The following is a 17,460-nucleotide window of genomic DNA, read 5'->3' as shown; positions in this document are numbered from 1 at the left end:
TGAGGCCATTTTCTTGGCTGTGGTGGCTCAGAGTAACTTTCACAAAGTCAATACTGCTACACTTAATTACGCTGAGTAGAAAATTGTGGTCCATATTTTCATCAGCCTTCCCAGGCAATAGGATTTTCGACGCCTATGACATAGCCTTCATGGTGGCATACAATAGAATTAACTATGGCTATGAAAACAGCACAGATCGATCACTGAAGTAAAAAGCTTTGTTACTTACAAAGACAGACTTGCATTAAGTATGCACAAATCATAGGCTGAGTCAGAAATGCCTTTCCTATAGCTACTGTCAAAGGCAACATAACAAAGTATTTGTGTAGATTCAGTTCTCATCATAGATATTAATGCATCCAAGGTCTTTCTGGATTCCTTTCTACAGCCACAAATCTTAGCTAAGTCCTTAATCTCATGATTTGGCCTCAAACTTATTAAAAAAAGAGTTGTTCAGGTAGCTTTTGCAGCTTCCTGCAACGTAATTTGTAGTAGAGCATGCACTTCTGCTTGATTTATTGATGGTGCTCACTTAAATCTTCTCCACCACGATGGATTGCATCTCAGTAAAAAGGGCCAAACCAAAATGGTATTTGGATGAAGTATAAAGCTTTAGACCCCGACAAGTTCATTCCTAAGACTCAATGACTTCATCATCCATCCATTGCTAAATTAAAGATGAAGAGCGTAGGAAGCTGTGCGTAGCATATGCAAATGTGGTTTATAGAGAATATGCTAACTTTGGCTATTCTTTGGTATTGTTTACACAAGCAAGGAAAGTAAGATGAATTTATACAGATTCTCTGTGGGTGTAGGAGTTGCACACCCATCTAATAAAGGAAACTACATACATTAAAATTCAATTTTCTTGGAATTTAACCAAATTTATCTCTGTCAAGACGTAGATAGTATTTTCATATATATATATATATATATAAATGATTTTTTCTACCAAGTACAAAAAATAATCAATCCTTATCACAAGTCCATCTTGAGAGATCCATTATATGAGTTAAATAGTGGCAAAATGCATAAATTACCCTAAAAACTCTGTGGTGATTTCCTTGTAGGGGACAAACCAAATGTCTGTGAGGCCAAAGCTGAACATGTTTATGTAACAGAGAAAGGTTTTAATGTCAGCTCTGGAGCTGAAAAGAACTGGAAAATCTCCTGTGTGCTGAGAAACAGAATGAACGGAAAGAAAATTTGAAAGCTGCCTCATAGCGTAAGTGATACTATCTGTGATCCACATTTTAAGAGCATCTTCAGAAAGAACCAAGTCAAAACAAGGATCATCAATACAAAAGAATCATTAGCAAGTATAGAATTTTATGGGTTTCCTTCCATGCTCAAACAAAGAGAAATAAACTCGTAAGTAGGAGGCTGAGGGAAGATTATGACATTAAATGGAATAATTATGCTTTTATTTTCACATGTAACCGTATGGAGAAACGATCAAGTCATCTAAAGACTTCCTTGCTTCTTTTTCCCTTTGCCTGTCGCTCTGACGAGGAAACTACAAATTTACAAGTGATAAAAGTAATAATTGACAAATTGTTCCTTCATTCAGTGTCAGAACTGCCAAACTCTGTTTATCTGTGTCAGTATTGATAAGATCTGGAACAAGGAGCAGGAGCAGGATTTGTGAACAGGTACAAAGGGTACACTTAAAGAAATGAGAACATACAAAGAATGACTGCAAAAAGGATAAAACATATGTACAAATGGTCATTCATGTAAAGCATCCCTCAGTGATGACAATAGTAGTTTAGTTACTGTGGCAGTGAACGTTGCAGCTCCCATCTTTTTCCACATACTGCTTTTAATCCAGTCTTAGTTGCAAGTGTCATTGCCCATAAAGCCCTGACTAAACATCTGAAGGTGACACTGGAATGGATATCCTTTTCACTTCTTTTTTAATGTATGTGTGTTAAATCTTAACACTTAACTCTTGCTTACCAAGAGCTCATTTTTTTTCTATTTCTGTATGAAAGCCTAGCTTTTTTATACAAGCACATACACTTTTACTCATTGTATTTGACCTAAACCTGTCTGGGTTTATTTAGCACTTTATTTGTACATAACCATTTACTATATCAAGATTTGTAAGAAAAAGCATTTACATTATAAGGAGAACGTAGCTATTTCAACCTGACTGACCTTCTTACAGCTCATCTTTCAATTTCTTAATTAAAAAGATGTAATTTTGCTTCTATAAAGCACCCAAGGAAGATGAAATTCTGAGCCAAAAAACCCCTAAACCTCTTCTGGAATTTATTTACAAAGGAATCTCTTATCATATTCCAATGTGAAAGGTCATTGATTTACTGCCTCTAGGTATAATTAATTTGTAAAACAGAATGTTTCTTTCTGTCATTAATATTTTCCATTACTATAGCGATGGAGGTCTGTGAATTAGACAAAACAAGGAAGGCCATAAATGGAGAGCATGAATCTTTTTGTCTTTTCAGAATCTACTGAAGTCCTCAGAGAGGCAAGAATGTGCTTAAATGTCCCCTGCCAGTAAAGAATATCAGCACATTCTTCTGTTTGCTTGGAGATTTAGGTTTTGTTCTACTGTGCTTGGTAAATTCAGGGGTAGAGCAAAAATTGTACTGTAGTAAGACAGGGAAATACAAATTCCAACCTCCTCATAAAAAGGAATCTTAGTATTATTTGTTGAATTCATTTTCACAGGAATAGAAAGAGACCACTCAGACATACTTGCAAAACGCTTCTTTGAGAGTTGTTCTTTGCAGTGAGGATTGCTCATTGGTGATAGCTATGAAGAGTCCACCTTTGTCTGACGGACTGTCCTCCACTCCATTCGTATGAGGAACTCCAACTACAAGGAAGATGGTAAGTTCTGAAAAGCAGCTGCCAGGCCTCCAATCAAAATGGTAATGGGATCAGCATTCCAAGGAGCCAAGGATATCTAATGCAGCCAAGCCCAGCAGCATTCAGCAGGTGATGCCAAAAGGTGTTCCAGGTATTGTGACCAGTTTATTTGTTAAGGTTCTGCTACTTCCTTTGTAATTGCATAAGCCGTTTACAAAAAACCAGACCAGCATTAATTCCAGCATTGCACTTGCAGTTTGAAAATGAACTTGGAACTGTAAATGTTTATCTGTGTTAATAACAACATCATCAATGCAAACTAAGGGCAAAAGCCCTTAGAAACCAACAGCAGTGAGTCTGTTCACTGACACCAGTCAGCTCGCTAAATACCCAAATAAATCTGAGTCATTCTGGAAGGTATTTCTGTCTGGTTTCTCCTGCAAAACCACATTGTGGCACTCGTCATATTTCCCTAAGAGTCAATTAAAAATGAATGTAGGAGGAAGGACTTCTTGCTGAGGGGAAGTTATCTTCTTGATCTTAGGTGATCATAGATATAATTACTCATTTCATTAGTTGACACTGCTCTGAATTGCAGTAGTTAAGAAAGTATCAATCACTGTTTAAAATCCAGCTGCAAGTATCTGGCTGCAAATAATTAACAGACCAGATGGATGAGAGAAGATGAAGATGCTGGGGTAGGAAGTGCCACGTTCTGTAGAGCCTGTTGTTTGCAACAAGAGTTTACATTGCATAGCCCAAACCATAAGCTCTGCACAACAGTGGTTGCCTGCAGAGCACAGAGCGAGTGAGTGAGTTTTGCAATGTGGCTTCAAGGAGCAAAAATCAGAGCTTTGGAACACCATACTCTTACTTCCAGGAAAAGGACACCTTGTCAGCCACTGTCACTGAAGGACACTGAATGACACCTAATTCATCCTTGCCACTAGATGACAGCACAGCAACACATATCTATAAAGTTACCAGTATTTTGCTACGGGTTAAGAATTCCTGGAGAAACAGGGTTCAGGAATTTTAGGACTAGCGCCATGGCAAGAAGAGCTGACATGAATTTTTGATGTCTTTGGACTTTCAAAAGTCTTTGGACTTCATCATCCAACATGAACATTGAGAATGAACTTGTATGACTCATGTGCTGTGAGCATGACAGAAAGCCTCACATGCAAACTGGATGGCTCCTTATGTCTGCATAGATAAAGCAGAGAATGTGGTGCCAAAACACATACGTTACTAAATCCAAATGTCTAAGGAAGGTATTTGGTATAATAAGAAATTATTTGTATACTTTAGAGATCAGATGACTTGTGATGTTTTAGTTTAACAAGTGTTTCCTCAATGCTGATCTAATGACTACAGTGATACAGTAGACTTGCAGTTTACATACTGAACGACCAGACAACTCTGGTACTGGTGGATGCTTTTGACTGGGAAAACCCCAATAATTCTGCCATTATTTCATGCACACTTCTTGACACTCTCAGAACTTTTGGTAAAATATTTAACTTTTGTCAGTGGTTCTGCAAAGAAATAAAGATGTCTAAGGGAAAAAATCCATGGTTCAATTTCATGAATGTTAATTCTGGAGAATATGCCCAAACAAAGTTCAGGTTTTCTTCTCTTTCTCCCTACTCCGATTTATACTATTCTTCCAGAGTAAGTGGCTGCAGTTTCCAAGAAGGGAAAGAGCTACCACACAAACAGGTCCCTTCTCCAAACTGCTATAATCTAGCCCACCCGCTGTGTGTGCAGAGCAAGGGGGTGCACTACAGGATCTATTGAGGTCCTTTCCAATCCTGTGTTTCTTCCCTATGTCATTGTATCTTTGAATTTGAATTAATGCAATATTTACATATGTTAATCCTTCACTCCCAAAGGAGGAAGATCTAGGAGTAAGTCAATATTCCCATACCGCAAGACAAGGCTCTACATGAGACTGTGATGAGAAAGGTCTCTTATTGTGGAATAATCTAGAAGTAATCAACTGTTCCTTCAGATGAAGTTGTGGACTAGTGTCTCACATTTATGCAAGCATCCTACCTTCAAGATATCCTGGGGTTACTCCCAGTCTTCTGGAGACTTCCAGAAGTCTTCCTTCCTTCCCTCCACCTTTTCCCAGAAATTTCTGAACCTCAGACATTTTTTGCCTATCAAAACCCATGGTACATTTCTGTGAAAGCTTTTGCTTTTGACAAATCACTGTTTTTCCAAGAAACACCGCTTCATTTCCAAATCTTTTCCAGTCAACAGCTGGAGAGAAAATTTATGGGTTTCTGTGTGTCAAAAAACCCCGGAGAACTCTGGACTTCACTTTAATGTAATGGTTTAAAACCTTAATAAAAAAAAATATACTTGTCCTCCTTATCTGTTCTTTCTTACAGGTGTACATGCCTCATACTCAATGCAAACAGTATTTGATCCTGCTTGCCTCCGTGTTGTCAATGTCCCTGATACTTAGTGCTACTGCATATGTGTATGCGTTCACCTCACAGAGGTTGTGACACCACAGGACTTTAATACGTTAGCATTTCGTGCCCAATTTTTAAACATGTTTACCATTTCCTTCATAATTCTCCTTTCTTTCAAAGGGCAAAATGAAATTACAGCCCACTGAGAGAAAATAGCTGTGTATGGACAGAGAATAAGTATATTCCAGGATTTTTTTACTTTTCCTTTCATCTCTTTTTTTCTATTTTATAATACAGCTGGTGAATACCATACAGGGAGTACTTTAGCATTGGCAAAAAACTGTGTAGGAGAGAAAAAACAATCCAAGCATGCCATTAATTGCTTATAAATACATGCTCTCAACCCCAGCAATCAGTCTCCAGGACGTCTAACCTCCAAGTTCTGTTCAATTCCCTTATTTGAATAAAATTATCAACTTGTACCTTTTCTAGCATGATTAAATACATCACTTGCAGCCAGGTTATGACTGAATGGGAAATATTTGCGTTTGTTGAAATACACAGTCTGTGTTTCTCCCTCTGTAGGTGTGTCTACGCATTTACATGCAGTCATATAAACTTACACACATGTACATACACACACACATGTGTATGTGCATGTGTGTGTCATGTCTGCAGATAAATGGGGGGTGGGGTGGGTGGGAGCAGGAAGAAAGGGAAAGAAAACGCAAATCTAAGTTAGATAAAGTCATCTAGATGTTAAGGCCAGGGTCTATTCAAGATTCTGCACCCAGTGGCACCTACTGTGACATCCAGAATTCAGTACTGGATTTGTCTGGGAAGTTTAATACAGGAGATGCTGAGCCTTTCTTACTCGTCCAACTACATAGCTTAAGGAGCTCAGCTGGAGGTTGTTATTTCCTACCTAGAAGACCTATGTTTTAAAAGCAAGTAGGAAGAAAAACTCTCTCAGCCTGCTGAAAGCTTTTTCTTTAGCCAGTCATGCCTTGCATACAGATAGGTGCACCTGCAAACACTATGCGCACATTGGTGCAGGCTTCTTGAAAAGCTGGCCATAAAAGTAATTTCCCCCAAAGCCATGGCTATAAAAAAAAATCCTTACCAAAATGTTACGTGCTTTTAAATCTGTTTCTATTTTCCTTACTTATTATTTATTGTCATTCCCCCTCCCACCTCCAGAGTAACCTATACAGCTGTGCTTGCAGAGACAAAACCATTCTCTCACCTTATGATGTGACTCTGTAACGTGCTCTGATATTGCAATACAAGTGAGAAAATTAAGTGCCTATAATACAAAGTATCAGTATATGACATGAAAGAAACACACGAGTGATGGTAGAAAGGAAAGTGTCTCATGCCTGTTAAATGGTAATGGAGGCTGAGGTTGAGCACTCGAGCTGCTCACATGCCTGCCTGTGGCAACTGCGTCTGGACTTCATTTTTCCATCACTTGGATGGTTTAACACTGATACAACACCACTGAGGTACTACAGCTGACACTGATAAAAGAAAGGGGAAATTCAGCCTCCTCTGACTACATATCATCCAGCTGATCTTCTTCTCCTTACAGTCTCTAGTTTTCCTCTGCCTGCAGCCAGTTAAGTAGGAGGCTTCTTGTCCTTCTAAGGCAGGACACTCAATATGAGGTTTCTGTTCATCTTGCAGCTAGAGCTGTCAATCAGCTTCAAGAGCTACATTGTCAGTTATGGTCCCATAGGGCCAAAATGAAGGGAAATTCCATGTTATCACTTTCACTTGCATTTTTATTATGAGAATCAGGAGTTTATCATATTAATAAGATCATGGTTAGAAGAATGTTATAAAGGCATGACAAATTCTAATGTCATGGGACCCATCCTGTTAGGCAGTGCAGCTTTTCATTCATGGATCTGCATTACATCACCACTGAGAGAATCTACTGTACTCCTCAGAAGAAAAGCTTGCTATACAAATAAGCAGGACAGACAAAAGATGGGAAAAAGCAGAATCATCCATTCTAGACAGACAGACCTTCTGGGGCTCCATGAGATTACATGATCTGCCCAAGCCTGCACAAATAGTCAATGGCAGTGCCAACTTATTGTATTTCATACAGTCTTTTGTAACCCTCTATGCTACACAGTCAACAGGTTTTCAAGTTGCTTGTTGACCTGTCTTTCATCCTGTGATCTTACGTTTGAAATAAGACCATTATTAAGATACGAAATATAATTTAAAATAGTTTACTTAACCATTGTAATTTTTTTGCCTAAATCTTCATAGGACAAGCCCCCCTTTGATTCATACCCTAGGCAGGAAAATTATTTGAAATGTTCTGTAAAATGAGAGTAGTTCTTAGAATTTCTTTAGGCTCAGAAAGGTTCGATCTTTAAGCAAAGAGCAGACAAATTTCCACAGCCAGAAAGGACTAAAGAACTAAAGGACTAAAGGACTAAAAGAACTACAGATAATCCCGATAAAAGCAGCTTAACTGTACAGCTGATCTACAGCTGATTAGGAAGTAGTAGGCTGTTATTATTTGGGTACTTGCATGGACTGCACTTAAAATGGTTGGAAAAGGCATCCATGAGGTGCTAAAATTCTTTAATAAGCCAAATGTGCATTTGGGTATGGTAGAAAAACAGTTGAAAGGACTAAGAAAAGGTGGTTACACATATGGGGCAATGCTAGTGTGACAGATGGTATTTGTTTTATTTATGTCTTCAGGACTGTGTTTATGTTCTTTTAAGCCTATCCGGGTGGAGCCTTGCAGAGAGGTTGTGCAGGCTCCTTCCTTGGGGAAGCTGTTGATTATGGTGAGACACAAACAGTTCCAGGCTTCATGAGGCAGGCAAAAGATACACAGAAGATGCTGGCTTGAAGCTCATGCAAAACCACTGCAGGATGGGAAGGGTGAACTTTGGGAAACCTCACAAAAGATGAAGAGACCCTCCCAGGGACAAGAGGAAAACACAGAGAATTTGCTCAGTGACTTAGGAAGCCATTGAGTTGGCTGGAAGCAATCAGCTGCCTGCAAGGAAAGAGGCAACATGGGATAGCTGTGTACTAATGTACTTTTGTTTAAAGCTGTTTCAAGTAGCATCTAATTAAAAAGTTTCATTTGTAGTTTTCCTTCAAGTAGATGTTTTTTTCTGAATTTAGAACTATTCTGTCTGCTCTGGGGTGAAGGTCCAGACACCTCCAACGCAGTGCTGTGCTTGACTCACTGTCCTGTCAAAAGTGTTAAACCAACCTAATTTAATGGAAACACCTATTAAACATTTTCTAACTTGTTGGGAAAGCAGAAAGCACTGGAATTCCTCTAGTGATAATGAACCCTTAAATTATTGTTCTGGTCTTTAAACCTTTAAAAATGTCTTCAGGAATTGTTGTGATTCAAGAAGACCAACACTCTCCTAATCGGAGTTTGGTTTTGCCTGATGTTTTTAGGAAACAAAGTCTCTTTGGCTCAATTGAATTTTCTCTTAGCGCACACTTCCATCTCCAGGTAAGTCTTTGGAGCAGATCACTAAAATACTGTTTATTCTTGTCCGTTCTACAGGTAACGTACCTGCCTCAGGTGCTTTCTGGAAACCAGAATAGAACTCCTTTATGGTGGAAGGATGTTGGGGTTTTTTAGGACACTCCCAGGAGAACTGCATCATGCAGCTGTCAGTTGCTTTTAGGTAAGCAGCATATCTTGGACCTTAGTGCAGAAGTCTCTCATTGCTACTAGTGCATTTAGCATAATGCAAGCAATTTCTACTTCCCATTTATGTTAATAGTGATTTATTAAAAATTCATCAGAACAACTGGAGCTGGCAGAATCCCTCGGAATCACTAAATAATTAATAACTCTTCTACAAAGGTGACCTAGGCTCAGCATGCAATACCTATTTTTTGGCTTACCACTGGAGCTTCTTGTTCCCTACTAAAGTAAACAATCAGTCTCCCTATGCCAGTGAAGGGGAAGAAGTTGGTATCTTTCAAAGCTACATTAATAATAAGATACTACCTAATGTAGCTGATAGTAAATGCCAAGGAGACAAAAAGTAACTTCCTAATATCCACTTTTTGTGGCATTTCCCCCCCTCGGAACTCTACAGATGTGCATGGCTGGCTCTGCACTTCAGATCCCTTTTCACAAGATACAGCAAGAAGTGGTGATCAAGGCATAGAGTGTAAAGGATATAAAAAACACAGACTCAAATCTCCTTTTAGCTTCTGCAGGTTTTAAGACACATCTTCATCCTTCTGTTTTTTAGCAGCTTGATGGATTTTGAGAGTTGCTCTTAGTTTTGACTGTTATCATTTCCATTTGACATGACCTATCTGAAATAATATACCTAATTCAAAAATAAACAGTCATTGGAAAAAGCACCTAGGACTCCTCACTTCCCAAATGGAGAAGTTGCACTCACTGTTTTTCTTTCTCTCTACATATTGACTTTTCAATTAATACTCAATTTCTGCATGCAATGTTCTGTAAGTTCAAGAGATGACTGTTCTCTCTTAGACTACTGGTTTTGAGGACAACATGATGGAATTTGCAGGGTCAAGTCCTCCTCAGGAAAAGAGGGATCAATAGGGATCAATAGGGATAAATAGGGATCTGTCATGTCTCCAATTTGTGCATTCAACCATTTTGGCAAATTTGAGCAGACTCTGAACTGTTCAGCACTGCAAAAGGTATTGCTGATCACAATCAATCACTACTTGGCTGTTCATGATCATGAACAATTACCGGTGGACAAGTTCTGCATTTACAGACTTTAAGAGGCAAGTGAAGAGTGAATCTGAGGACAAAATGTGCTGTCAGTGTCTCAAGTCACATTTAGTTATCTAAGTCAAGTTCACTACAAGCACTGTAGAAGAGCTTGTTCTTACTGAATTGCTATCAGGTGAATAACTGGAGGTATAAAAAGGTGTAATTCTGTGCTAAAACTCTCATCTTTATATAACTTCAATAGTTTTAATAGTACCTGTTGACTGGAGGGCATCTTCAATTCAGTAGGAATTACACATTATTTAACTTTATATTATTATTAGAACAATGACTAAAAATACAGTAATTTTAATGAACAGTGAAGTTCTGGAGTCTGTTACAACTAACTATACAAAACTATACTTTCTTTTATAGCTGTGCAAGTGAAATCATTTGAGCAACTGTGATTCTAAGGTGTTGATCTGCATTCTAGTCCTCCAGTATTTTAAAATTCTTCATTCCATAAAACATAAGTATCCATACTCCTTCACAGTCATTTTACAAAGGAACATTCAAATGTATTCCTCCTTCCAAGAGGTTTGAGTTACTAATCATGTTGGTTTGCTAGTACAATAATGGTGAAGTAAGAGCTGAATTTGAGCCTGCCAAAACGATCAGGGGTTTTTTGACTGACAGACAAGTCAGTCTTAACAGCATATGTTCATTTCCACAGTTTCTGAAAGTCTATAAGGATGCAATACGTATTTTCTTGCTCTTACCAACTTACTGACTATTACCAAACACATGAAACTGTAATGGTTCCATGTTTGAGAGGATGAATATCTGCCCAAGGAGGACTGGAATATAAAATGAAAAGTCTGTTAGCATGGGAAGTTATTGCACAAAACAATCTTTTGGGCTGAGGGATGTTGTAAAGAGACAAAAAGAGGCCAACAGTGACCTTTTTAACATTCAAACTAGAAGACTGCCCTATTATAACCTGTTTACTTAGGCACAGGAAGAATCTAGTTGCTCAGCAGAGGAAAAGAACTCTTGTTTGTTCCTGAGATAACCTGGTTTTTATATGCCTCTGTGACATTTCTATCCCCAGTCTTGTTCCTATGTAGGAATCACAATGAAAAAGATGATACAGAAATATAGAACTTATGTCCTAACAGTGTGCTGTTCTATAATGGGAATTACTTTGATTGACTTTAGCACTCCTTAGGAGCAGTCTTTGTCAGTACAGTGACAAATGGAGTTACATGGCACAAGGGAGATCAAACAATAATCTGTATCCCCAAAACAGAGAGGAAACGAGTAAGTTGCTCTCCTGAGTAAGTTATTTTGCCCTTCAGTCCTTCTTTTAGACTCTGATCTTTAGCTATGTGCTTCTCAGAGGTGGCTGGCTCTCCCTAGCTAAGTACAAAGGTAACTTCAATACTTCTGTGTCACCTTGAGTTCTATTCTATTAGAGTGTCCTCTAAGTCTCCCAGAGAAAACAAGCCTAACTCCTCAGAACTGCTTTGTATCAAAGACTCTGGAACCACCCTGACTTTCTGCACTGCACCCTTCCAGGACTGACAGCATCCCATACATGATATGGTAGTCAAAGCTTACTGCAATACTGCAGATGGAACTAGATTTTATACACTTCTATACACAAGATTTTATAGTCTTTTCATTATTATTCCCTGTCTCTGTGTTTTCTTCTTTCCATTGATGCATTTCAGCAAGTGTGGCATTTTTTTCCAGATCCCTGTGATGATGACTTCAAGAACTTACTGACAATAGTCGTCATATATTCTTTTTCTGGTCAGTACTTTTTGCACAATTTTCTATTTAATAAGTACTTCCTAATTCCTTACAAGCCCATAGTACCTGTACTGTTGGAGACCCTGAATGTCGGTTGCTCCTAATCCAAATACAGTTTATATCACTTGGTAAAAGCCACTGAATGTCCCTGTGGTTACCCAACTATGTAGCCTTCCATTATATAAACCCACTGACTTGTAAGAGTTGCACATCCTGATACTCCTGGCTGATGAGCAAGGAGACAAAGAGGAAATCATCTTCCTTTGTCAGACAATGTCTAGGTCTCAGTGTTATTATTACTGAGCCTGCACTCTTTCTCCCTTACTGTGAGAGGCAATTTTTTCTTTAAAGAAACTCTCATCTAAACAGACCAGATAAAGGATGGAGAAAGGGAGAATACATTACCCATTTTACAGATAAGTAACAAAGGTTCAGGGAAAGTAAGATTCACTTCTGTGGTCCCACAGGAGGTCTTTGTGTTTGGAACATGCTCACAGGCGTGTTCCAAACACAGCCTTCACTCTTTGCTGAGGAGTCTACAAACTGTGAGTTGCAAGGATGTTAAAGCTCCTTTGTTAAATCACATTTTCTCTTTCAAGCAACTTGCAGCAGAGCTTTTTATGGGGATCTTCTATGACGTTCTAACTAATCATCTTCAGACATATCACTGCAGATTCAGTACCTGTATTTCGAAGGAGCTGGCATTTGGTTTGGGTTTTTTTGTTTTGTGTATGATGAAACACTACCTGAGTTCCTCCAGATGCTTTGTTTTGTTTTCATTAAACTTCATTGTCCCCCTATTGCTAGCCAATGTCTTTGGTTACATTAATACTGTCTTTACTATGTGTGCAGCAGGTAACACCACATAGTAACTGTTTCGTGCACATAGTGAGCAGACTAAATGGCTTCTGGTGCTGGCTGCCTGTATCTGCACTAAATCTGGGGTGAAGTGAGAGTGTGAAGATGGATGTTACCACAAGAGCTCTGTGTCACATGGAAGGAATAAAACTTGTCTCAGACTGTATTGTGTCTACACTGTATAACACTGCCCTTTATATTAGGGTCTCTCTGCCCAGCTAATGAATTGGGTTTATCCAGAAGTCAAGGGGTTAGGCAAGGAACTTGTATGAATATAGTGGGGACAATTGGGAGGCTTCAGCTTAAGAGACAGGTAAATCAAGCAGTGTAGCTAATGCTAATTGAGTCTTTCCACTCAGCACAGGGATTACTTTTGGTTAGTCTGGTTGATTCTAGCATGTCCTTTTCCTTGAGATCCTCACAGGTGTCTTGTCTGCAGACAAGCATGGAAATCTGTCTGAAGGCATCATCCTTCTTGTATACCCTTCTTGATTTTTCCCAGCTTTAGAACATGGTCTGAAAACTACCATTAGGCAGGACAAACTCCCAAGTACCTTAAATAATTTGCATCATTAGACATTGTCTAAGTCTCCTTTCTCAGTTCCAGAGGCCATGGCTACCAGGATGGGGCAGGAGCACAGGTGGATCGTAACACAGATGTGATTCAGAATACAGTTTTATTTGGGAATGGTGAGAATCAGGGATAAGTAGCAACACATGATACGAAAGACACAAGAACACACTGTGCTCTCCTTGGGGAACAGTTTATGTCTTGGAGGCATGGTTAAAAAAGGGACTAAATTTGCATGTGTGCTTATGATGCTGAGAGTGGGTCAGGGCCTTTCTGTAATATGGAAGCAGAGAATAGCAGCCACAAAGAACATATAAAAAAGTCAGAAATTACTTTTCTGTTCCAAGATTAAGTGTATTCATCACATCATCACAGGTAGAATTTTTGTGGCTTGATTTCCTTTGTTTGGTTGCTTTGCACTGATATTAAAGGATGACTGTGGAGGGGGGAAGAGAGAGAAAGAATGTCTCTTGAGAAACAGAAATGCAAAGCAAAAAACCTTTTGTTTGCAAGTGCATCAGACCTTATAAAAGTATATAATCCATGGATCATTGGCACGATCAACTGTAATGGCTCCAAAAGAGCCATTGTGTTAATGTAGCTGATAAGCATGAGCACTGCCTCTGCATACTAAAATGCTCATGAAAGTTTGAACAGCATGCAGATAGTGCAGCATGTAGTTGTTTTTAAAACTGAGAACACTACTGTAAGTTTCATCAAAATGCAGAAAAAACCCAAATATATCCAAATATATCCAGCAAAATGTAACTTTAGTAACATCTGATATTTTCTCTCAGATAAAGCAACTGATTTTTGACAAAGGAAATGAAGTAGGTCTCATTTATCTGGATTTCATAAAGGTTTTTGATATAATACCATTTGGGAAATTACTGGTTAAGCAAGAGAAGTTGGGGAATAGTACAAGAAATATAAAGTAGGCAAGGAAATAGCTAAAGAAGAGATAACAATTTAAAGTGAAAGCACTGCAAGGAGAAGAGTTAATGGAGTTCTTCAAAGACTGATTTAATATTTCATTAATGAGCATGACATAGAAAGAGAAAATGGGGTAATGAAATTTCCTGAAAACAGAAAATTGGGAGATAGAATCAATACAGGAGAGGACCAGTATATCATTTGGGACAACATAGGTGATTTGATCTCAGAAATACAAATAAAATGGGATTTAATACTGCATGCTGTGAAATCATGGGTTCAGAGACATGAAGAAGAATTTTGGCTTCTAGCTGATGAAGTCCACAAATAGAGATCAAGGAGTCTTCATCAATTCAGGATAAATGTAAGGACCACTGCAAAATAGTTAGAAAGGAAAACAACATCTTAGGATGGATCAGGGGGGTATGGGAAATATTATTGCACTTAGACATTGATGTATAGAGGTGATCTTGAATACAGCAGAGAATCACAGACTGAAAGAACAGGATTACTAATGTGACTAAAGAAGATATAAAGAATTTGACTTGTTTAGCCACCAAAACTGAGAAGGTTTCTGATTGTTTTCAGATACTCCAGAGAGATAAACACCAGACATAAAAGGTAGTAGCTACTGAAATTAAAAGTATCGGGGATAATGGACAGTTTGACAATGTCTATGCATTAGTTTTTAGCTTGAAATTAGAAAGATGATTCTGGCCATTGAAGAAGCGACATACTGGAACAACCTCTAATAGGAATAAGTGTCAAACTCCTAGTGGCTTCTAATCCATTAGGTGAACAATTTGTGAATGGGATTAACAGAAGACAGCGGTGGCAAGCCCACAAGATAGGAATCACCTTTGCATGCCAAAATGTTATCCTATGAAGTAATGTATCTTGAATAGTGATCTTTATAACTAACCTCCGAATGAAAAGAGGGATCTTGGCATGATTATGTGATTCAAACAGACAGTTACTAACTCAGACTTATGTCATACCTTGTATTGCTTTCCATGAGTCTCATTTATGCTGACTGAACTTGTGCACTTAAGAACTTTAAAACAAATGTGTAATTCTAAGTAATTTTATTTCATAGAATCATAGAACAGTTTGAGTTGAAAGGGACTTTAGAGATAATCTCGTTCTAACCCCCTGCCACAGGCAGGGACACCTTCCACTAGAGCAGCTTGCTCCAAGCCCCTGTGTCCAACCTGGCCTTGAACACTGCCAGGGATGGGGCAGCCACAGCTTCTCTGGGCACCCTGTGCCTCAGCACGCGCACAGGGAAGAATTTCCCATCTCAATCTCCCTTCTGTCAGGTTAAAGCTGTTCCCCCTTGTCCTATCACTACATGCACTTGTAAAAAGTCCCTCTCCAGATTTCTTGTTGCCCCTTACAGTATTGAAAGTCTTCAATAAGGTCTCACCAGCGGCTTCTCTTCTCTAGGCTGAACCTGGCGAACAGCCACCTTGATTTGTTTCCTTTTATAATCTATGCTGTTTAACTTGCCAGTTTCTACAAATCTGTAGCTAAATATTCGGGTTTATTATGTAAATAGTTTATTTCCAAATAATGTGGGTTGAGGTTTTTTGAAACTCACCAGCTTTTACTTTTATCCAGCAGTGATTGAGACTGAATGACATTAACCAGAGAGATGGACAGAGACACAGAATTTACAGTCTCAAAAATGATGGCTCTGATGTTGCACTCTGATGTTGCTGTGCATGAAACTATACACTATTTAGTTATATATTTACTGTGGTATTTTGCATTGTAGGGAATAGAGGGAACTTGCTTGAAATTCTCTGGTTTTTACCTTTTTCTGCTTCCTGAGATTCATCCCTTTTCAATTCTTTGGTACCTAAGCTTTTTTTCCATGAGGTCTCAAAGATGTCTTTCAGATCTTTCTCAGCCAGTTCCTTAAGACCCTTTGTTTGCATATGGTTTGGACTTTCTGAATCATAAATATTTAAATTATCTAAATATTCTTTTACCTGCTTTTTGTTAATTCTGCTGCTCGATATTCCCAAAGCTTCATTAATATTTATCTCCCTGAGCTCCATGCTCCCCTCTTATATTAAATGCAGGGAAAAAATGTAGACGTTGAGCAGTTCGTTTTCTCTTTGGCCTGTATCACTTGACCTTTCTTTTGATTTAGGATGATCTTTGTTTTCTTTTATCCACATTGTATTTATTTTCTTCATCTTTTCTCCCAGCTTATACACTTAACTGGAATTTAGTTTTGCCTTTTCCCTTATTATTTCTTTTGTTCAGTATTACAGATGTAGCTGCTTGTATTTTTAGCTCTCATCTATCATGTGATCTTTTCCTCCTGTCATTTAGTAAATGGATTGTGTTGCCATATTTATGACTAAGGGATGTTTCTATGTAGAATTTGTATATTAAACTGTGACTGCCTCATAAAAATATGAAAGTATGTACTTTATGTATTTTTCATATATACAGCTATATTAGAATAATGGCTCTGCAGTTTTGCTTATTTAAAATAACGGAATTTGAAGTAGTAATTTAAGGAGAGTTGTTAGATGCAGGTGTTCCAATATGAACACTATGTGATTAAATGCTGGCATCACTATAGCCTATGGGAATTTTGCCATCGGCTTCAGCTGGGTTGGGATTTTATTTTCATTCTGCATTTACACATGGATTTAACTCTAAGCCTAGAACTAGACTCATGGATTCAGTAGAAGTCACAACACAGTAACATTATCCCTCTGCCTAAGTTTGCTGAACTGGGGCAATATATTCCGGAAAAGAAATGTTTTCATAAACAGAAAGAATTAATGTCAAATTAAGATTTTCCTGTCTTAGAGTTAATGAACAACCTGAGTGAATCCTTCATGTGCCCTTGCTCAAAAATAATATAAAAATACTTATGGACAATGTATCCTTTCAACATATCTGATATATTCACATTCTCATTTGTATAAATGTTCTTTTTTCTTTTACAGTGTTCCATCCACAAGGCTCTTCAAAGAATGAAGCAGAAGAATTCAAACAGTATTTTATTATCAGTAAGTAATTAAAAAAATCCATAAACTGTGACATTAAAGAACCCTAATTCCAAACCAAAAGGACTCAAGTTTTTATTGTTGATATTCCTTGATAACAGTTGCTATTTTTGGAATTATGGGGCAACGTCTAGGAAAAAAAAGATAAAAAATACTATTGCTATGCTATGAGTACTATTAAGAGTATAGGTGTGGGTGTCTCCAAGTAGTTTTTAAACAATGGTTACTCCAGAGAAACAAAACTTGCATCTTGTAGATAGTTAGGGTGTCATCTAAATGTAG

The 17,460-nt window shown here is 38.1% G+C and overlaps 1 long non-coding RNA gene across 1 annotated transcript; it reads left to right on the top strand.

The window, feature by feature from the left end:
- Positions 1-2,349: 2,349 nt before the first annotated feature.
- On the top strand, positions 2,350-17,224 carry LOC308224998. The gene is made up of 3 exons (XR_013957651.1): positions 2,350-2,859; positions 8,827-8,950; positions 17,119-17,224. It is a non-coding gene; the product is annotated as an uncharacterized lncRNA (long non-coding RNA).
- The last annotated feature ends 236 nt before the right edge of the window (positions 17,225-17,460 follow it).

Source organism: Psittacula echo (genome assembly GCF_963264785.1).
Source record: "Psittacula echo genome assembly, chromosome: 9".
In the NCBI taxonomy this organism is placed as follows: Eukaryota; Metazoa; Chordata; class Aves; order Psittaciformes; family Psittacidae; genus Psittacula; species Psittacula echo.
This window is presented reverse-complemented; position numbering and strand designations above follow the sequence as displayed.